Below are 23,618 nucleotides of genomic sequence, written 5' to 3' on the forward strand. Positions count from 1 at the left end.
TCTGCTGCACCTATGAGAACATGTGAAAGAAAACAAAAGCTGGATAAACGCCTGGTATACACCTCAAGCGAAAAAAATGAAAAGACCAATGGTTAGACCACAGCTGAAGATAAAAATGGAATAATCCACGTCAGGAAATAAATCACTTGCAGCTTCACAGTAGTGCCCTTTATAAAACCAAAAGTTGTAACTGAGATGTAGTAGTCAAGGTAGGAAACGGTTCACTTGCAGTTTCACACCACTTTATTAAACAAGAGTAAGCGCTTTCGCGATCTAAGTCAGCTGATCGCTTCTTCAGACTCATAAAAACAGTTAAAACATTGGTATTTAAAATATGGTTCAACCAATGAAAACACATATAGAACTATGACATAGACTAATTAAAATTGCATACATCAGTACATTAATTTGCCTTATATTCTGCATAAGATGAAACAAAATATACATATAACAGACATATTTTATGTAATAATCCATATTACTTAATGTTTTAGTGGTCTGGATTTTAAAAAAGGTTTCAAGGAAACAGCATTATTCAATCCAGGAGACCTATCTGCCTGAAGTAGTAAAATCCATCTTTGTTCTGCTTCCTCGACCTTATTCCTTATATCACCTCCCCTCTTACTTTTATTTATTATTTCTAAAACCATGAAATTAAAAATATGTTTCCTATCTTCTTCTTCCACATGTTTTGCTAAAGCACTTGTGTCTTTTTTATTTCTTATATCTCTAAGGTGTTCAAGGATCCGTCCCTTTAGAGACCTATTGGTTTTGCCTATATAAAAGGCATGACAGACAGTGCAAGCTGAAATAAACCAAATTTTGTGTTCTGCAGTCAGCATAAAAATCTATATCAATTATAAATCCTAGTGTAGGATGTTTATATGTAGATTTATTATATAAATAGTCACATGCTGTACAATTTCTGCAAGGAAAAGTCCCCTGCCTATCAGATAGGATCATTCTTTCATTGTTTCTGGATTTATAACAGAGTTGCCTTTTTAAGGACCTCTTATTTCTAAAAGAAAAGCTGGGTCTATCTTCTAACATTTCTCTCAAGTCAGGATCTGACAATAAAGCATTCCAATTCTTCTCAAAAATATTACAGAACCTTCTGATGTCACTTGAATAAGTTATAGGGAATCTAACTTTAAAATCATGACCTTCCTTGCTTTTAACATCTTCTATAGTATTTGAGAAGAGCGGTTTACACCTCCCATCCCTATTTTCAATGGTATATTTAGAGCTTTCATTTATGTCTTTCTTACTATAACCTCTGTTTAAGAAGTCTTTCTCTAATATAGTCATTGTCTTCACAAAGCCTTCATCTGTATTATGTAAGCGGCTTATTCTCATATATTGTCCTTTCACTACATTTTTGTGTACAAATGTTGGATGCATACTAGTCTTATGTAAGATACTATTTCTCCATGTAGATTTTCTATACATCCCTGTTGTAAGTTCATCTAATGCTGTCTTCATCTTCTATGAGAACATGCCTGCACCTCCATGATGGCCCTAAACATATGCTGAGTGGCATGGGAAGAGACACCTGCACTGGGTGGAGGAGGGACAGCAGGCCCCTTCCTAGTACCCCTATCAACCCTCCTGCATGGCACCCTGCCCTCACTTTCGGTATGGCCAGAGTCAATAGACATTGAAGCCGCAATGGCCACACTTCACTGATTAATGGTCTCACCCTCCACCTGTCCAGTATGTGTGGGCTCACTGGAATGCATAGGCGTAGGCCTACTGGCTATGTCCAATGGAATTGCAGGGGTGGCTGTCTGTCAACCTCAGTGTCATATTCAACCTCTGCACCCCCGGACTGTGCCTCTGTTTAGACACCATCATCATCAAAATCTGCTGATACTGTGACATCAGGTGGCAAAGGGTTCACACTTTCACTGTCATGATCACCTGTGATGAAAAGCAACAAACACAGGAGAAAATTAATATCTGCACTGCTATAGTCCGATATATGCTAGCAAACTAACAGTGGTGCCACTATTACAGACAGTACAGAAATACACACAATAGGCCTGACATCAACATCACACAATAAATTATTTATTTAAATTGCACAGCAGTACTGATATAAAAAATGTTTGGCTTACCATCTGCAGGAGATATTCCCCTCTGCAAGTCAGGTGATCCTGGGAGAAGTTAAGCAAAAGGTAAGGACAGCATCATCACATTTAACAGTAACACGGGGGTAATGCATTTACCCTTTTATATGTCCATTAACTAATACTTTCAACATGAACGCAGCTGACAACTCCAACCTAAGCTAATAACTGTAGCAATCTTCAATCCCCCCAAAAAATTTAATGTGACTGAAAAGTAACATATCGATGTCAATTGTTTTACTATACAACAGTATTCAACTGTTGAGATACCAAAAGCCTATCTGAAAGCTCCTCCTGTGATGCGCTTGCTGTCTCTGAAACTGTCGCTCCAACATCCAGGACATGCTGTACTGCACTCTTCTGTGAGCTGTCTAGATCCCTGATATTGGCCAGAAACTCTACATTGGGTGTTAGTGGTGGTTTCCTAGCAGGCCTTACCCTAGTAATCATCTGGTCACAGCCCACTGCAGCTGCTCTCCTCTGTGCAGATGTGATCATGTCAGTGGCTCTGTGGCTCACCTACATATATGCCCTGCCATGGCCACCCACAGCATTCACATCATCAACTACCTGGCACCAAATTTGCATCCTGTGTGTCATATCTCCCTGTCCACTTTCCAGCATAAAAGAACCATGTTGCCTCAAGGCATCCACTATCATCAGGTTCTCAGCATCGGTGAAAGGGGTTTCTGAGTATTGACACGCCTGGGTGGCATACTCCTAGGTGACCTAAAAAACAACAGAAGGATAATGCACATAAGTATCACATAATTACAAAATAACTGTTTCCAGATAAAACTGAAAGGGTAGCCACACAGTATTACCCAATGGAGAAACATAAAACAGTCTAGAGATGTGAAATATGAACAACAGACAGGATACAAAACAAGGAGAGTAATATCAGCATATCCTTGTTTGTGCCATAGCAGTAACTCACTCCCCCCCCCCCCCAAAAAAAAGAACAGGCAAATGACACATTTTGCTAACAAGACATCTTTGAAATTCTAAAAGTGGTATCAAAGGAACTGTTCCTGAAACATTTGCACATATTTATCACCGAGCACTCCATTTTCACGAATTGGCAATGATGCATACCTCTGAAATGGCATGACAAACATGCCCATGCCAACAGCACACTTGCATACAGATAAAAGTGTAAAAGCCTTTGCTTCATATTTTTCTTAAATACATTCCAGCATATACAGTATGTAGCTGACAAAATGCAAGCATACCTACTGAAGTTCAGTAATCCTCTGTACAGATATATTCTGAAGAAGTAGCTTATGCACAGTCTTCCCAACATAAACAAGTCTTCTCACCATCAGTTGGCCTAGCTATTACTGTTGCCTTTTTATATGGTGTAGATTTGGGGCTGTTAGCATGGTAAAGAAGCAAATGAGATGTGAACGCATTAGAATTGCTGAATCCCAAATACTTGGATCCATGTAGGAGATGTAAACATACTACAGGCACTCTTTCAGAGTTTGTTACTAATGGATTGCAACTATGAATGATTTCTGGTTGGGAAAAGAAAAAACACAGTAGCACTGCAGGCTGCCTTACTTTGACTGGGTGTGTCAGGTTAGATCTACAAAGTGTTAGATGTAAGGTTGGAAATGTAAGTAAGCAGCACACAATTCACATTGTGTTCCTTAACCTCCAACCTCACCTTCATTTGTTGACAACTGCATATGATATTATTTCCAGTTAATATTCTCACACATTTTAAGGCCAGTGATATAGAATGGCTACGCAATGCATGTCTCAGAGTAGAGGTCAGATAACTGAAGAATGACCAACAAACACAGAAAGCTAAGACAGAGTTATATATTTGCAAGCAATAATCATAACAGGTTGTGTGATCCCTGAGTGCACTACATCCAAAAATAATAAATGTATAAAAAACAGTTGTATGGTTTGATATCACTGTAGATGCTGTTGCAGTTTGTAGTATGCAGAATGAGTTCAGTTCTTTGCTGCAAAGCTGTTTGTGTGGCAAAGAGGGTTAAGGCATCCATCCTGTGTTCTGAAGGGGCATTGGAGTCAGAGTTCAAATCCAGATCTACAGTATGTAGACACATCTCATGTGAGCCATCATTTTCTTGTGTGTATGTCATACATTGATTTTCCTCATGTCAACTACTTGCCCCTTGTTTTCTTTTTTTCCTTTTCTGTCAGGTATATCTCACAGAGGATACTGCTGTTGTGGAACAGCGTCCTCATCCATGTTAAACAAAGTTCATCCCTGTCCATATTCAAGCACAACTTAGATCTGTAGATGGGAAGCAGAACATTTGCTCCCATACTGCCCTCATACTATTAATGGATAGAAGCAAGTCCTAAATGATTTATCGCATGCATGGGTCCCCTTAGATTATCTATGGTATGATCCCAGTTATTCTCATCAGGGGTAATGTATAACTATTGACAAGTAAGGCCAATCTATAACCAAATGAGATAAGCTATTTCAAGCAGAAAAGGGGAAATTGGCTAGGCTTAAAATAGCCCACAAGGACAGCTAGCTTAGTACTTGTCCATGAACTTATGAACCTATATCCTCAGAATGGCAAAGACAGGAGAGGCATTACTGATAATGGTCTTTAATGCTGAATATAAATGGAAACCCTTTTTGTGTAGAAAACATCTGGCAATAGTATAATTCTTGAAACCCTGCATGGGGCAGATCTTAGACAGCCCCCACTGTAGCCTATTCAGGAAAGGGTAACTCCTAAACATGGTGGCCACAGATAAGATGAGGATTTCAGACTTGAAAGTGACCAGCTATTTGGGAACAAGTACTCAACAGAATAGTGTAGTGTATTGTTAGCTTAAATAGGTTCAAGCCAGTTAAAAGTAAGCGTTCTGCATTTAGATGAACAACTTTTGATAAAATGTGGCAGTGTCTCAGAAAATCACTAACTCAAAAGTATGGACAGTGTGCATATAGAAGAAGGGTTAATGGTGACACATCAAAACATCCATAACAGATGCAACAAACCTGCATATGAAAATGCTGTAGTGCAGAAGGATGATGCTCTAACTGAAGTTCCAGGGACCTGTGTTAATCTAGCAGGCCTTGATTTTGCAAGAGCCAGTCAGTGACAGATGGAAAAAGAGTGGTCAAGGCCAGCTCACCAATTCCAGTTGGAATGAACTGGTTATGTTCCACTGCTTAAGTAATACTTGTTATGCAGTTTTATGTTGTCTCAATAGATTAACATACACAGGCAGCAGGGCCTACCAAGAACTGCATAGCACTCCAACAGGAGTATGGATGCTTCAGCACAGTGTTGCAGGACTTGTTCCAGCAAGGCAATTACCCGCAATCTGAGGGTGAAATGAGTAGGTTAAAACAGGAAGTCTGAGACAACTGTTGATGACAACCTAACTGTAGATGACAGCTTAATGTCTGACCCTTGGTACTGCCTCACTAGCCAGTCAAAGACGGTCTTCAAAAAGTGATTTCAAAGTAAAAATAGGGGATCACCCTCTACATATACAGGATGATGTGAGAACTCTGGGACCAGCAAGACATGGCAACTAAAGAGTGGAAACTGACTAAGACAACCCAAAATCATAAGGCTCAAGCAAAAAGTAATATAGTCACTTCCCTCAAGACAGGGGATAAAACATTTATATAAAAACAAATGGAGTGATATCATTAAAAAGGAGGATGACCGAATAAATAATTCTGCTCAGTCATCATTATCAACACCACCCTTTCCCATTTCTACATAAGTTGGGGCATCATCTCAGCTGTTCACCACATCTCTCAAGTCAGCTTATCATTCATAAAGTATAGGAATTTTTACCCAAATCAGTAAGTAGCAGTGTCAAAGGTGAAGGAGACAAGACCAGTCCTTTCACAGAGGAAAACATCTTGAAAGAAGTGAAAAATTGAAGCGCAAAAGCCAAAAGTGTCACCCACACTGTAAGAGGAAGGCAACATTTCTGATGCCTGGAAGTAGATTGGTGTGATTTGTGTCCACAAGGGGAAGCAGTACAGTGGATGGAATCACAACTGAAGGAAAGAATGTTTGGCCTTCGGATTCTGGAATCCTTTAGGGCTCAGAACCAAAGCAGCAGAGATTCAAAACAGGAAAGATATGTCAAAAAATCTGAAACAGTTCCCTGGTTGGATAACTAAAGGAATTCTCTAATTTAGCAGCCAGTGCATTTGATCAGAAAGGGTTGAAAGGATGGGACATATTTATGTTGTACCAAAGAATTTAATAGCACATAAAATGTTAGTGAATAAATCTGATAAACTCAGAGAGGGTCTTAGGCTGACAGCATGGATAACACAAGAGTTAGATAATAAGAAACAGAGGCTAATATAGCAATAACCCATGGCTGGGTGTGGGTAATGCTGGATTTACCCACACCCAGCCATGGGTTATTGCTATTATACAATGACATTATTTAAGAAATTACTTTTTTTTAAATAATGGCTTTGTATAATGGCGCTGTGGTGTTCTTCCACATTGTTTCCGAATTCTGCCCTTTGATGATGTACTGTGCATGTGTCTAGGACTTACATTCCCACGCTTACACAGTACATCAGTGCTTTAGAAAGTAAGCAACAGAGAAGGGATGATCTCTGTTGCTATTTTTTTAAAGGAAAAAAATATATCTCTGGACAGTGTAGAGGTACAAGAGAGACAGGGGGTAAAATACTAGGAAAATCAGGTATGTTTCTTTAGTTTTGCAGAACGTACCTGATTTTCCTTGCATTTTCTCTGCTCTCATATATACCCTTCGACCTCTTATTCCAAGAAATGTGGACAAAGCATAAATAAAGGGGGGGGGGACAGCTTGTTAATATTGTTATTATAAACTTAGAAATCTGTGAGAATAATTGTGCATTGTCTGAAGGAAAGAAAGTCTGAAACTGATATGCATGTCATTTTTTAATGACTTAGTTCCTCAGTAATTTTTCAGAAAACCACAAATTTTATGAGGAACAAAGTCACTAAATAATGACACACCTTTCAGTTTCAAACTTTCTTTCCTTCAGACTAATGCTTGTCTACCATATACCAATAGAAAAAAAAAAAAAGTCTAGCCGCTCAATGGTAATTTAGTGACCGCATTTTTTTCTATTGGTATAGGCTCGATTTATAATGAGTACTCTGGTGGGTTTGTCCAATCAGTGTGCTCATTTATGAATGTTAATGGCCAGTCATTGTATAGTAACAAATAGAGTTCACTTGGATACAAGAATGGTAGCCATAGGGGTATCTTAGGGGTTAGTGGAAGGCTGTTGTTGTTGTATCTTTCGGCTTTTTCCCGGTTAGGGGTTGCCATAGTGGAACTCCGGTCCGCTAATGATTGGCAGTAGATTTTTTATGTACTGACTTGCCAGGCCTGATGCACAATCTTCAACGAAGGTACGCCCATTCACACACATCTCCACACAGAAGACGCTTTAGCTGAGAATCGAACAGGACAACGTCTTACTGTGAGGCGACAACGCTACCTCAGCACCACCACCGCAGCTTGAACCTTTTTAATGTTTTTATAAATGACCTTGCAGATGACCTAGAAAGAAAATTCTGTCTTTCTGATAATTGCTGAAAGGAATGCAACAGGATTAATAAGAAAGAATGTCTAGAAAAGATGACAATAGACTTGAAAAATGCAATGAAGCATTAAAAGATGGCAGCTTAAAATTAAGGAAACAGTTCAGAATAATCCATCTGTACAGAAAACAACTAGGAAAGGAATATATAACTGAGGGAAAAGGGGCAAGTATCAGATGACCTGAAGGGAAACACACTGTCCAAAAAAGTAACAAAGAAGGGTGGGGGGTCCTGGAATGGGCTATGAGTCGTTTCACTGAATTCAGAATAATTAACACTTACTTTGACAAAACTAATCTGCTAAAAATAGTTTTCTGAAGCAGGGACTGCATTAAGGAATTAAACAAAAGCCCCCCCTTCCTCCCTTCAAGGATTTCATCCACTGCACCCCAGTGCTTAATATAATCATCTCTAATGTTTCTGCATTTTCCTCATTGCAGCAGCAACAGAGCGAGCATCTTTACACAGACCACCATTAACTAGTTCTGTATATCAGTAAATATTGATATATCAGTAAATATTGATATATCAGTAAATATTGAATTCTTACTGATACGCCGCATGACTTTAGAACTGGTCATGAGACACTCACTACAATCTGCACAGTGACTGATAAACTATTATTGGCCATAGAAAAAGACTGACCCAGAGGATTTGATTTTTATGGACTCCACAAAGGCTTTTGAGAGTGTGACCCATACTATACTAGAGTCAGTATACTATAGTAATAGTGGCTTAGTAATTATTTGTCCCACAGGAGTTTTATAGTCAAGCTGAGTGGTAATTTGAAGGTCACCTTCACTTCAGGAGTATTCTTGGATCCAGACTATTCTCTCAGTTTGAGAATGGCATCACAAACTACATGCTTTCCTCATTCATCACCCTTTACATCAGTGATATTATTCACTACAAACCTCAAATGACTAAAAGCCAGTGAACCACAATGCCGAAATCAAATACCTGTAACACACAGGGGCAAAAACTCAAGATGTAACCATTTTTCAGGGGATGCCTCAGATGCTATGCTCCCCACTGTGGGGTCAAATCTCCACCCACCCAGAATGTTATAGGTAGTTCTGGGATGGTCTACACCTTTGCCCTCTAGACTTCCAAATATTAGCTAAAACATTGTTCTCCCCCATAGTGCCTTTATAGGTCCTTCTGACATAACAAATCAGAACCAAGAAAATCAAAAGGTGCTGCTGTTCATTGTTAGAAGACTAAATAAATAACTCCACTCCCCATAAACTCACCTTACCCTCAAGAATGCTGACATCTGTACAGTCACTGAGACATGGCTTAAAGCTGTGTAGAACACCGGGTAGTGCAAGGCTATAATGCCTTCCACACATTCAGACCAGCTACTACACAGGCAAGGACTAAAGGTGAAGTTGTCTCAATTTACATAAAAAATAAATATACCTCAAGCCTGGTCATGTGGGGTGATGCACTTGAGCTATTCCATGCTGAAATCATAATAAAAAAAAAATCCCATATCACTTCCTTGCAAGCTATAGCGACTGCTTACCTGATTAAGTATATTTTTTTCTGCTATTACCTGTGCGACTGACCTTTCTCGCTGAAAAGCGAGAATATCTGCTCTTTTGCCTGTTTAAAGCTGTTTTACAGTTATTTTTTACCTGCACTTTAAAAATTTGTCCTGTTTGTTGAATTTCCCCGTTGAGGCTACACACTCAAGTGCGCTAGCCTGTGTTATATATTTACTGCATTTTCTGCTGTTTGTGTACTAAAAAGCAAAAAAAAAAAACAAAAAAATTATCCTTGTTTCCCGCCTTTCCTGACCTAGAATTGTCCCTAATACAGGCTTTGCTGTATTCTGGACTTTTGGATAGTTCCTGTGTTGCCCATTTCCTTTCTTGGATAAAAGGAGGCTTCTTTGTTCACCAGTGGGAGTGGGGAGTTTAGAGCAGCCTATCTGTCCCTGGAGGAGTGAACCCAGCACAAGAATCTTGTAGTCTATTGGCCATTTTGGGCCAATTTCTAACTCTTTCAAGTACCCCTGTATAAAACCTGCTTTGGCACGGTTTTTGCGCTTGTTCCTACTCAGCAAAGCTCCTCGTGGTCCTGCAGAGTGGTGCTAGCAGCAGAGAGACAAAAAGAGCGACTGCTTACCTGATTAAGTATATTTTTTCTGCTATTACCTGTGCGACTGTCCGTTCTCACTGAAAAGCGAGAATATCTGCTCTTTTGCCTGTTTAAAGCTGTTTTACAGTTATTTTTTACATGCTCTTTAAAAGTTTGTCCTGTTTGCTGAATTTACCTGTTGAGGCTACACACTCAAGTGCGCTAGCCTGTGTTATATATTTACTGCATTTTCTGCTGTTTGTGTACTAAAAAGCAAAAAAAACAAAAAAATGATCCTTGTTTCCCACCTTTCCTGACCTAGAATAGTCCCTAATACAGGCTTTGCTGTATTCTGGACTTTTGGATAGTTCCTGTGTTGCCCATTTCCTTTCTTGGATAAAAGGAGGCTTCTTTGTTCACCAGTGGGAGTGGGGAGCTTAGAGCAGCCTATCTGTCCCTGGAGGAGTGAACCCAGCACAAGAATCTTGGAGTCTATTGGCCATTTTGGGCCAATTTCTAGCTCTTTCAAGTCCCCCTGTATAAAACCCGCTTTAGCTCGGCTTTGCGCGATTTTGCGCATAGCACAGTGCCGCTTAATCGGGTTTAAACCATTCTCGGCTCCACAAAGTCTACTCTTCACTTTTTCCCTTAAAACTGCTCTAGCTCTCAAAATAAACACCCTATTCTTAATCTAAAGCCTGGCACTTGCTCATACAAGCAATGCTATATGTTAGCACTAAAAAATTAAAAGCACTGCATCCTTACATACTCCCTTTGAGTACTCTGTTCCCCATTGGCCCTTTTGATTAAATTATAAAGGAGTTCCCTATACTATTCTAGCATGCCCATAGGTCAGTTGTCGGTTTCCTCTCCAGTCCAGCTGGTGAATCTGGGAATCTTGAGGCAATGTTACAACTGTCTCATGTACACAGACAACCCTCTCCTCCTCCCAACAAGTTATAACATATGTGAGAGATGCAACCATATAGCCAAACTGGAGGCTGAGCTCTCTCAACTCAGTACTGGCATAACCAGTCAGGAGAAGAAGGTATCCACACACACACCACAATTCCAGTCCCACATAGACCTACACAACAGCAAACCAAACACATAAACACACAAAAACATACTCGGAGGCTCTAAATAAAAATCTGCCTAAGCAGCAGAGACCTCCAAAGCAGACATCCAAGCAACCGCTACCCCAAAACAGAACATGTGCATCACATAGTTCACAAAGCCAGTGTGCTGAACAGTCACAGCCCTTAAGGCTAAACAACACACCTGATACACTTGTAATAGGTGATCTCTGTTGTCAGACACACTGACGTCCAGCTCACCAGGCTGAACAAGGAGAAGGTCACGGTGAGCTGCCTGTCGGGCGCTAGGATTTGCCACATAACACAAGCACTCAGGTCACTCCAAGGCAAGTACAAATATGACTCAGTCATTGTCCATTCTGGTGTGAATGACCTGAGACGTATCTCCCTGGACTACATGAAAAGAGACATAGAGGAGCTCTCTGAGCATGTAGCCCAGGCCGGTATGACCCTGACCTTGAGTAGCATCTTACCCTCACCAAGAATGATGCCACAATATAAAGACAAGATGATCAATTTCAACAATTGGCTAAAGTTTTGGTGTCATTCAAAGGGGATCCAGTGCCTGTCAGCCTGGGATGACATGCTCGACAAGCCACGTTGCTTCACTAGGGAAGGCTTGCACCTGTCACCCCTGGGCTTTCAGACATTGGCAAAGGCTCTTGCCACAACCATACTGCCTTTTTTAGGCAAGGTTCAAAAGACAAACCCACCTCCATAGATAACACAAGGAAAAAGAAACTAAGGGTAATGCTACTCAATGCCAGAAGTCTAAACCTCAAGATGCACGCACTCAAAGCTCTCCACAGCATGGAAAGCATCGATGTCTGTGCAGTGACAGAAACCTGGTTCAAGGCTCCTGAGAACACCCCAGCACTACCAGGTTATACCTCACACCATGCTTTTCGGCCCCAAAACTTGGACCGAACCACAAAAGGAGGGGGAGTATCCATATTCATCAAAGATACCCACACCTCCAGGTTGGTGGCACTGCACGAAGCATCGGAGACCATCCATGTGCAACTAACAGTGGGTAAAACTGCCTTTCAATTTATAGCCTGCTACAGACTACCCTCCCAAACTCAGGAACCCCACTTGGCTTTCCTGAGAATACTGAAAAATATGAAGGTCTCTCCAAACACCATTATATTGGGAGACTTCAACTACCCAAACATAGACTGGGAGCATTACTCAAGCCCCAATACCCTAGCCCAAAGGTTCCTAGAATTTATAAACTCAAATGCTATGGAACAACTAGTCACCACTCCCACAAGAGGAGAAAACATACTGGACCTGATCATCACCAACATGGGGACTCTGTGCTCCATCTCAATAAAACAATGGTGCTACTGCCAACTGCAAACGATACACAACGATAACACACCAAAGAAATTTATTTCATAAAGCTTTCGGGACTACACCCTTCATCAGTATAAAGCAATAACATTACTACAACATTTAAATAGGAGAGATCATATAGTCACATGCTTCAGCCCATCCCACTGCTTAATAATCAACCAAATCTTAAAAGGACAACACATCATTTAAAATCATACTAAAAATTCTATCTAACTATAATATTATAAAATATAAAACTTAATTAATGCATCAGTATTTAAAATACCATAGTAAAATATCTTACGATTATATTGCATGTAGTTATTATGCATGTTATAATGAATATATAAATACACATACAGACATATATAAAAAAACATGCAACCACCATCATATACATACATACATATAAATACAATTGTACACTTTTACACAACATTTCATAACTATTACATAAACATATATTTTATACATTATATGTATTTCATAACCTTTCCCTTTGCCTCTTCATTAGTAAGGGCTTTAGGCTGACGGCATTATTTAGACCAGGGGGCACATCTGCCTGAAGTCTAATAATCCATTCTAATTCTTTTAATTCTAGACAATTATTTATATCCCCCTTCCTTAGACTAATATCTATTGTAGCCAATGCTCTAAATCTGAAAACATGCTTTTCACCTTTATCAATAATGTGTTTACTTAAAGCATTTGTCAATACTTTCCTTCTAATCTCCGATTTATGCTCAGTTATTCTCTCTTTTAATTTTCTAATAGTTTTGCCCATGTAGAAAGATGCACATAATGTGCACATAGCCAAGTAAACCACCCTTTCCTCATTACAAGTGGTCATTGTTATTAATGTGAATACTTCACCATTAGTGGGGTGCTTAAAGATATTCTCTCCTTCATATAGGTCATTACAACAAGAACAGTTGTAACATTTCCTTGTGCCCATTATCCTGTCTTTGGTTTTATATTTTGTAATATTATAGTTAGATAGAATTTTAGTATGATTTTAAATGATGTGTTGTCCTTTTAAGATTTGGTTGATTATTAAGCAGTGGGATGGGCTGAAGCATGTGACTATATGATCTCTCCTATTTAAATGTTGTAGTAATGTTATTGCTTTATACTGATGAAGGGTGTAGACCCGAAAGCTTTATGAAATAAATTTCTTTGGTGTGTTATCGTTGTGTATCGTTTGCAGTTGGCAGTAGCACCATTGTTTTATTGAGTTCGAGTTACTGTGGTGTATACTGTCTGCACCTGTTCGTTAAGGAGAGCTTCAGCCCTTGGTGGATGTGATATTTAATTGGAAGTTTGGAAGTCTTATCTAGGATTATTCCAGTGGTTTTGCATTTATACCATGGAAGCGGTAAGACAAGAATCAAATGACTCAATTAAGAAATTATTGAGACTTCAAGAAAATCCTTTACTGAAAGTAATTTTTGATACAGTTCCTGGACAGCCAATAATGAATAATGAAGTAAAAGAATTTAAGGAGCAGCTTTTGTCTCTGGAGAAGAAAGTACAAACGTATAAACAGCTTCAGTGGCAGAGGCTGAGTTTTCAGGCATATTTGGAGTTAGGTATTGTGCCAAGAGGTCTAAGAATATTAAAAATGCCCTCTTATGGCAATACCTATAATGAACTGTTGATGCAATGGCAGCAGTTAAATCTCAAATTAAGTGCAGACTACATGAAGTTAATGAACACTTTCTTTGAACCAGTAGAAAATAAACTCATAGAAGAAATAGAGCTGCTGGAATACAAAATCACGAATATGTCCTGTTTTAATGATTCATTGGAACTCTATCAAAACTTTTTGTTCTGTATTCAAGCTTTAGATATGAAGTTGCAGCAGAGGAAAAAGAATAAACTGCAGAGAGATATGTATGATTTTAAACAAAATCACATTTTCTCTTGGCCGAAAGAAGAGAATGGTACTTTATTTCAAAAAAGAATACAGCGCTTTATTAACGATAATAATAACAAGAAGCCGAATCTTTTAGATCAACTTGATACCTTTGAGCAGCAGGGGAGAGTAGCGGGGCTTGATGCACATAAGAAAAATCATATAGCAGCAACTGTCATGGCTAATACTAGTCCTGCACCTTTAAATGGTAAAGAGGATGCAGTACGTGAATTACCACTAACTGATGGTGAGACTGACGTCAGAAATAATGACGCTGTACGCCTGAAGACGAGAACCAACATGGCACCGAATGGTATGGACATGAGTAAAAGAGCGTCGCAAAGGGAAATAACATCTTTTTCCCCTTTTCACCTGAAACAACCAGAGAAGGTTGTTTTACAGACACAGCAGAAGGAATCTTATTTATCGCTACAGCAGCAGCAACAGAATACGTCTGGGAAGAGAAAAAACAGCAGTCCACTGGTACACAGCAAACTAAACAGACGATAAGGAAAATTGTTAAAGGTACTTTAAATTTGTCAACAGTTGAGCTAACGGATGCTCAACTTTCACTTTTGAGTAAAGGTCTTAAATTTATCCCCAACATGAGGGATGATATAGTTCAAGCAATACTAGATTTGAAAATGTTTTTACGTAGTGTTAGTCTTAAATTAATCTTTAAAAATGATGAGTCCCATGCACCAATATGTAAGAGATTGAGTGTGTTTATGCCTATATTATGCCCTGTACTAGTCGCTTTCTCTAATATAGTTGAACGTGAGTTATGTTCATACTATAAAGGAAATGTAGCCAATAAGAAAGTATATAATATAACCTATCTAGAATATTTAGCTTTGAAAGAACTGCAAACTAATGATAATATAATAATTAAACAAGCGGATAAAGGGGGAGCAGTTATTGTCATGGAAAAGGATTTTTATCTTAAGAAATTTAATGAAATGTTAAATGATGCCTATACTTTCAAAAAAATGTCCTATATGGAAGTACAGAAAGTAATCGCTGAGGTAAACATGGCAGTTTATGAGCTACAATTAGTAAATGATTTGAGCTTGGAATTATTTAATTATTTGAGTGTTCCCTGTCCAAGAATACCTCAAATTTATGGTATTCCAAAAATACATAAAGATGTTGCTAATCCACCCCTAAGACCTATTGTCTCGGGTAGTGGATGGATAACAGAACCTATTTCGAAATATCTTCAGAATGTGCTGGGGCAATATATTTGCATCTGTAATACTGTATTAAAAGAGACAAGTGATTTTTTGAATAGTCTTTATGTATGACAGTTAGATTATGACGTAGTTGAATACATCATGGTCACTTTAGATATTACTTCACTGTTTACAGTTATACCTAATGTTTATGGAATTAATGCAATACGGAATTTTTTAAACAGTGAAGTGAGAATGTATGGAAGGGAAATTGAAACTATATGTGCTCTTTTGGAAGTGGTCTTAACGCATAATGTTTTCATTTTTGATGGGAATTTGTTTCTGCAACTTACTGGTGTTGCAATGTGCACACCAGTTGCAAACACCTACGCCAATTTGGTGTTATATGAATGGGAGAAAAAAGTGGTATTAAATAAAACAATCATCTTAATGAAAAAATGGTATTTTATAAAAGGTTTGTGGATGATTGTTTTTTATTATGGAAAGGCTCCCGTCCAGAGTTAGAAAGTTATATACAATATTTAAATGAGTCAACTGATTTTTTAAAATTTAAAATGGAGTCATCCCTTGATAGTATAAATTTTTTAGATGTAACTCTGTTTAAGAATAATAATAAATTTGAGTCAAAAGTGTATAGAAAGGAAATAGATGCGTTGAGGTATATAAGTAAAGACAGCATGCATGCCCCCCATATATTTAGAGGAGTTTTGAAGGCACAGTTTACTAGATTAAGTAAGCTTAATACAGATGAAAGTATATTTAGTGAACAGGTCAAAATTATGGCCCAAGAGTTTGAGAATAGTGGCTATTCGAAACAACTTATTAATAAAGCAGTTGAGGAGGTGAAAAGAGAGAGGCAGACTAAATTTAAACCAGTCTTGCTGGTAGGTATGACAGTGCATGGAGAAGGCCCACGTAAAGATGTGAAGACAGTTAGATATTTAACAACTTATAATTTAAATACACGTGGAGTGAGCACTATAATAGAGAAAAACTGGCCGATTCTATTAGCTATGTCTGAAGTAAGATCTATTGTGGGGGACAAACCTAGTTTTGGATTTAGAAGTGCCGAAACATTAAAACGAAAATTATGTTACAAAGATTTCCGAGAGAAAAATAAGACCAAAGACAGGATAATGGGCACAAGGAAATGTTACAACTGTTCTTGTTGTAATGACCTATATGAAGGAGAGAATATCTTTAAGCACCCCACTAATGGTGAAGTATTCACATTAATAACAATGACCACTTGTAATGAGGAAAGGGTGGTTTTCTTGGCTACGTGCACATTATGTGCATCTTTCTACGTGGGCAAAACTATTAGAAAATTAAAAGAGAGAATAACTGAGCATAAATCGGAGATTAGGAGGAAAGTATTGACAAATGCTTTAAGTAAACACATTATTGATAAAGGTGAAAAGCATGTTTTCAGATTTAGAGTATTGGCTACAATAGATATTAGTCTAAGGAAGGGGGATATAAATAATTGTCTAGAATTAAAAGAATTAGAATGGATTATTAGACTTCAGGCAGATGTGCCCCCTGGTCTAAATAATGCCGTCAGCCTAAAGCCCTTACTAATGAAGAGGCAAAGGGAAAGGTTATGAAATACATATAATGTATAAAATATATGTTTATGTAATAGTTATGAAATGTTGTGTAAAAGTGTACAATTGTATTTATATGTATGTATGTATATGATGGTGGTTGCATGTTTTTTTATATATGTCTGTATGTGTATTTATATATTCATTATAACATGCATAATAACTACATGCAATATAATCGTAAGATATTTTACTATGGTATTTTAAATACTGATGCATTAATTAAGTTTTATATTTTATAATATTATAGTTAGATAGACTTTTAGTATGATTTTAAATTATGTGTTGTCCTTTTAAGATTTGGTTGATTATTAAGCAGTGGGATGGGCTGAAGCATGTGACTATATGATCTCTCCTATTTAAATGTTGTAGTAATGTTATTGCTTTATACTGATGAAGGGTGTAGACCCGAAAGCTTTATGAAATAAATTTCTTTGGTGTGTTATCGTTGTGACTCTATGCTCCATACCAGAGGTATACCCCTCACTGGTAAGATCGGACCATAAATTAATCTCACTGGATATCCACATCCCGACCCCACCCCCAGCCCAGAAAACCACAGTGAAAAACTTCTCTATCTAAAGCAAACTTCTCACTCCTCAAAACTGTGGTGGAATCCTTCAAACCCCCCAGGCCAGTGGAAACTACGGTCCAAACTGCAGAATCCTTTATAACAGCATTCTATGGACACCTTCAGGAATGCATGGATCATGCAATCCCAAATAAAACCAAGACCCAATCCCCCAAAGGCAGGCGTCCTGTCTGGTGGACCCCACCCATAAATAAACTATACAACAGAAGGAGGAAGCTACTACATGATAGAGCAAAATCCCTAAAAGGGAAGGCATCTCTGATCAGTATTAGTGAAAAACTACGGTCCCTCATAAAATCATCTAAGGCCAGCTTCAAGAGAAAAATTGCACAGGACACTAAAGATAACCACAAGGCTTTCTTTAGTTATGTTAGGAACCTGGGTGGTAACTCCCAGGTATGCTCAGAGTTAGTCCAAAATGACAAAAAATACACTGAACCCACAGACATTGCCAACATCCTGGCTGACAGGTTCAGTGCAAACCCCCCCCCCTCTCCCAAAAGAGCAAATATCTATCCCAGCTGAGTGCTGCCCCCCTGACATCTCAGATGCTCAGGTAAGAGCTGCCCTCTCCAAAGCAAAAAACACAGCATCAATCGGACCAGACGGTGTCCCTGACTGTGTCCTACATGAATTCCAAGAAGAGCTGAACCCCAACATAAAGCTACTGGTCAATCTCAGCCTTACTACAGGATATGTACCCAAAGAATAGCGTACAGCAACAGTGGTCCCTCTCCACAAAGGTGGTGCCTCAATGGACCCTGGAAACTACCGCCCCATAAGCCTGACTAGCCTGGTCTGCAAAGCTATGGAGAGGATCATCATGGAACTCATAAATAAAGATATTGGGGACCTACAGACACTGGATCTTACCCAATTCGGCTTTGTTAAGGACAGATCCTGCCTTTTGAACCTGGTCAATTTCTTTGAAACAGTCACCAAGGCCATTGACGAGGGGAAGGTGGTCCACACAGCCTACCTGGACCTCGCAAAAGTCTTCGATACAATACGCCACTCAGGCATCATAGATAAGCACTCCAGCTTAAATATAAACCCTTATGTCATAAGATGGGTTGCAAACTGGCTCAAGGACAGAACCCACATGGTCAGAATTGCTGGAGCCATGTCAGACTCTAAACCAGTTACAAGCGGCGTCCCACAAGGCTCAGTACGGGGACCTCTCTTGTTCGGTATATATTTTTCGGAGGTATAGGCCAACACGGGAGGACTATGGCTGACCAAGTTCGCAGATGACTGCAAACTGGGCGCCATAATCGACTCTCCAGCTGACACAAGCATCCTCCAAAAGGGTCTCATTGAGACAGATAAGTGGTGCCAGAGCCATGGCCTCAAGCTAAATGCCAAAAAGTGTATAGTCATCCCCTTTGCCAAAAACAAAGTGCCCACAAATTACCACATAGGTGGAAATCCATTAAGTACGGAAGAAGTAATTAGGGACCCAAGTTGATAGCAATCTCTCCTTTGACAACCACGTGGCCAAAGTGGTTAGAAAAACCTTCTATATAGCCCACCTTATCATGAAGGGATTCACATCTAGATCAAGGGAGGTCATTGTGCCCCTTTACTCATCCCTCATCAGGCCCATAATTGAATACAATGCCCCATTCGGGATGTACCTTACCCAACACCTGCAGCAACTAGAAAGACCCCAAAAGCACCTCAAGGGGCTCAAACAGATGCCATATGCTGCTCGGTTAAAGAAACTCCAGCTCTACTCAGTTGCATACTGCCTACTTAGAGGCGATCTATGCCTGACATATAAAGCCATGTCCAACCCAGAATTAATGGACATGCTTCACCTCAGAAAATCCAAATCCCTTCGAGCTATGTGCTCGAGGGACTTGAACCTCAGCACAGAAATAAATAGGACATGCTAGAGGGACAGATTCGTAACCCAGAGGCTCCCTTCACTCTGGAATAGAATCCCAGTCCACGTTAGGCAGAGTCCTTCACTGACTCTCTTCAAGAGGAATCTTGACGAGTGGATGGGAGATCATAGGTTTACCCCGGGGATCACTTCTGTGTCACTGCTAGACAGAGGCACAGTAAACTAACCTTGAAAAAGGGCATAGCAAAACTCATTTAAATTGGGTGGCAAAAGCCAAACACACTCTGGCTAGGCTTATAAATGCCCTAGGGCAGATAGCCTAGTATGAACCTATGAACCTATGAACCTATTTATGACCCAGAAAATCCATAACACGTATTTAAGCTTACTGAGGCACTCACCATCCAATTCAATAATATATTTATGGGCAACTTTAATTACTCCACCATTAACTAGGAATCATATATGACACCAAACATGCAGGCTTAGAGATTCCTAGAGTTTGTAAGCACAAGCTCCCTAGACTAGATTGTCAATAAGGCAACTAGGGATGCAAATATACTGGGCCTGGTCCTCAGTAATATGGGAGAGGGCTGCACACCCCTAGTATAATGAATTCTCTGGTAAGGTCAGACCACCAAATTGTCTCCTTTGAAGTCAAAATAAAACCCAGAACCCCAACTAATCCTGGAATTTGCAGGAACTTCTCTATGGCTAACTTCCTACTACTAAGTGAAAACCTGTTAAAATTTCAAGACACCTAAACACTGAGAACACTGCTGCCTACATAGAAGTGTTCACAAAAAGCCTATACAAGCATGTTAATAATTATACAGAGACAGCTGTACCCACAAGGAATAGGTACTGAACTGATTCTAAAAACAAGCCACCCTAGTGGAATTACAGCATCAATGAGATGTACAACAGAAGGAAGAAAATCATGGTAACAAATTAGATGTAGCACCCAGCAAGATAAAAACACACATCAAACTAACTAAACAATTCAGAGGACAAATAAAGTCTCCAAAGCCAAATATGAGGTTAATCTGGCCTCTCAGACCAAGGACAACCAGAAAGCATTCTTTAGCTGTGTCTGCAACCTCAAAAGCAATACACAAATGTGAGCAGAGTATTGTTAATGGAGCTACCTACACTGAGCCAGAAGATATAGCAAACCTATTGCATACAGATTCAGCTCTAACTTTACCCCTCTTTCTCCCTCCTAGCTTCCCCCCAGGAAATATCATCAAATATGACTCCCTCATTCATTAAGTAACAAGTCCTTAATGTTCTCTCTGAGGCCAAAAACACTGCACTGATGGTCATCGATAATGTCCCAGGCTGCCTTCTAAATAGCATGAAACACAGCAAACCAGGCCATCTGAAATCTCTGTTTAACTGTATTCCCCAGTCCCCAGACAAACTTTATGCCTCATGAATGGAGAACAGCAACTGTCATCCCTCTGCACAAAGGCAGACTGTCTATGGACCCTGCAAACTACAAATCCATAAGTCTCACTAGTCTCATAGGCAAAGGCATGGAAAGAATTATCATGCAAATGATCAATAATGACAGAAAATCTTCAGATACTGGACTCTACCCTGTTTGGTTTTGTCAAGGGCAGCTCATCCCTATTCAACCTGGTGGATTTCTTTGAGAAGATCACCAAAGCAATGAACAAGGGCAAAGCAGTTCACACTGCCTACCATGACCTGGCCAAGGCATTTGTCACAATTCCCCACTCGGGCATTGTTGGAACATTCAAGAGGTTAGGTATAAGCCCTTATGTCATCCAGTGGATAGCCAGTTGGTTCACAGACAGGACCCAAGAAGTTGGAATTGTGGAGTGAACCTATACAAAGATGCCAGTCACCAGCAGAGTCCCTCAGGAATCAACTACTTCTCTGAAATCAAGGACAGCTGATCAAATTTGCAGGATTACAAATTAGGAGCAGACATTGAATTCCTCACCAGCAATAATTTCTCCAAGAAGGGCTGACACATACAAATATCTGCTGACAAGAAATGCATAATAGTATCTTTTGGAAGTTGGCCACCCCTGGTAACTGCCATATTAACAACACATCCCTAAGAGTTAACTCAGTAATCAGGGACATGAGGGCATACAAAGACAGCATTGTTGCCTTTGGTCATCATGTGTCTCTGGTAGTGAGGAAATCATTCTATGTTTTGCAACTTATAAACAATGGTATGGCATCAAGGTCCATGGAGGTCATTGTTCCACTGTATTCTGCACTCATCAAACCTACCCTTGAGTACAATACATCCTTTGGTATGTACCTAACCAGGCACATCTAAGAACATGAACATCCACAGAGGTTCCTCATTAAAGCATACAAGGCATAAATAACATGTACTTTGCAGACTGTCTCAAAGATCTATCCCTGTATTCTGTCTCCTACAAGCTGTTGAAGGGAGATCTATGCCTGGAATACAAGGTATCTTCGTATCCTAGTCTGATGGACCTCCTGCATATCTGCAAAGCAAACAGCACCAGAATTACCAGTTCTAAAGGCTTAAACCTTATCTGTGATATAAACAAGACCTCCAAATAGACATGAATGTATCCCAAAGACTACATCTTCTCCAGTACAGGTTCCCCATTCATGCAAAGCAGAATTCCTTCCTAACCCAATTCAAGTGTAACTTCAACAATTGGATGGAGAACCAGAAATTCATCCCTGGTTTGGCATCTGTGTTGCACATAGTCAGCTTGTAAATAGTTCATCTCCAAGGCCCCTGCTTTTAAACGTTTCATCTCCCACAACCCTGTTTATACTACCAAGGGCACCAGAACTTTTCAGAGATTTGTGATGCATGGCTAGGATAAAAAAAAGGTTGCAGTGATCATTAACCTAATACACACCTATGAACCTATACACACACACGTGTATATATATATATATATATATATATATATATATATATATATATATATATATATTTATATTTAAATAAGTTTATTAGTTGCACAAACACAAATAAGGGAGAAAGCTCCCAAAACAAAGGCAACACTGCTGGTGCACACTTGGACCCCACACTGGCAATGAGTTTCAATGGTAAAAAAACATTGTTATTTTAATCTTCAGAGTCTTGTGATTTGAACACTTGGCACAAAGGGAAGAGAAATTTGGCAACTGACCAAGAAGTCTTAAAAAGCAGACCCATTCATAAAGTATTACAAAATTACTTCTCCCAGTTATGTACATGGCTCACAACTAACCACCTTAAACCTAACACCACAAAAATAGCTACTGTATTTTTTCATACCTACCAAAAGTCAACAAAACGTCCGCCTCTGACCTTTGAAACTCCAGATAAACCTCAAATTGCTTAGGTGACACTATATAAGTACCTAGCGCTTACCCTATATTCCTACCTGTTCTTTAAACTCACATTAACATGATAATGCTTAAGTTCATAGGGTCATAGGTATATACAAGGCTAATGATTATCAGGGCTTTTATAAGCTTAGCTGTGCAATCCAACCCAGTTGTGTCCCTATGTATCATGGGCATTTATTTTTAGGGGTATATTAGTTAATAAGTTTCTAGAGGTTATTTGGGAGGGGTATGTATGTTGGGGCATTATTCTCTGCCTCTGTCTATCAGAGACATGGGGGCCAGACTCAGGACGAATTTACAATCTCCCTTCCATTCATCAAATTTACTCTTAAATAGGGTGAGGAATGAAATCTGCTTCACATGGATGAGGAGTCTGTTCCAGAGCATGGGGATCCTCTGAGACACATATCTGTCTCACCAACATGTCTTATTTATGTTCCAGAGCATGGGGATCCTCTGAGACACATATCTGTCTCACCAACATGTCTTATATATGTTCCAGAGCATGGGGATCCTCTGAGACACATATCTGTCTCACCAACATGTCTTATTTATGTTCCAGAGCATGGGGATCCTCTGAGACACATATCTGTCTCACCATGTCTTATTTATGTTCCAGAGCATGGGGATCCTCTGAGACACATATCTGTCTCACCAACATGTCTTATTTATGTTCCAGAGCATGGGGATCCTCTGAGACACATATCTGTCTCACCATGTCTTATTTATGTTCCAGAGCATGGGGATCCTCTGAGACACATATCTGTCTCACCAACATGTCTCATTTATGTTCCAGAGCATGTGGATCCTCTGAGACACATATCTCTCTCACCAACATGTCTTATTTATGTTCCAGAGCATGGGG

Source organism: Protopterus annectens, chromosome 2.part0 (assembly GCF_019279795.1).
Source record: "Protopterus annectens isolate FY-2018-M chromosome 2.part0, PAN1.0, whole genome shotgun sequence".
NCBI lineage: Eukaryota > Metazoa > Chordata > Ceratodontiformes > Protopteridae > Protopterus > Protopterus annectens.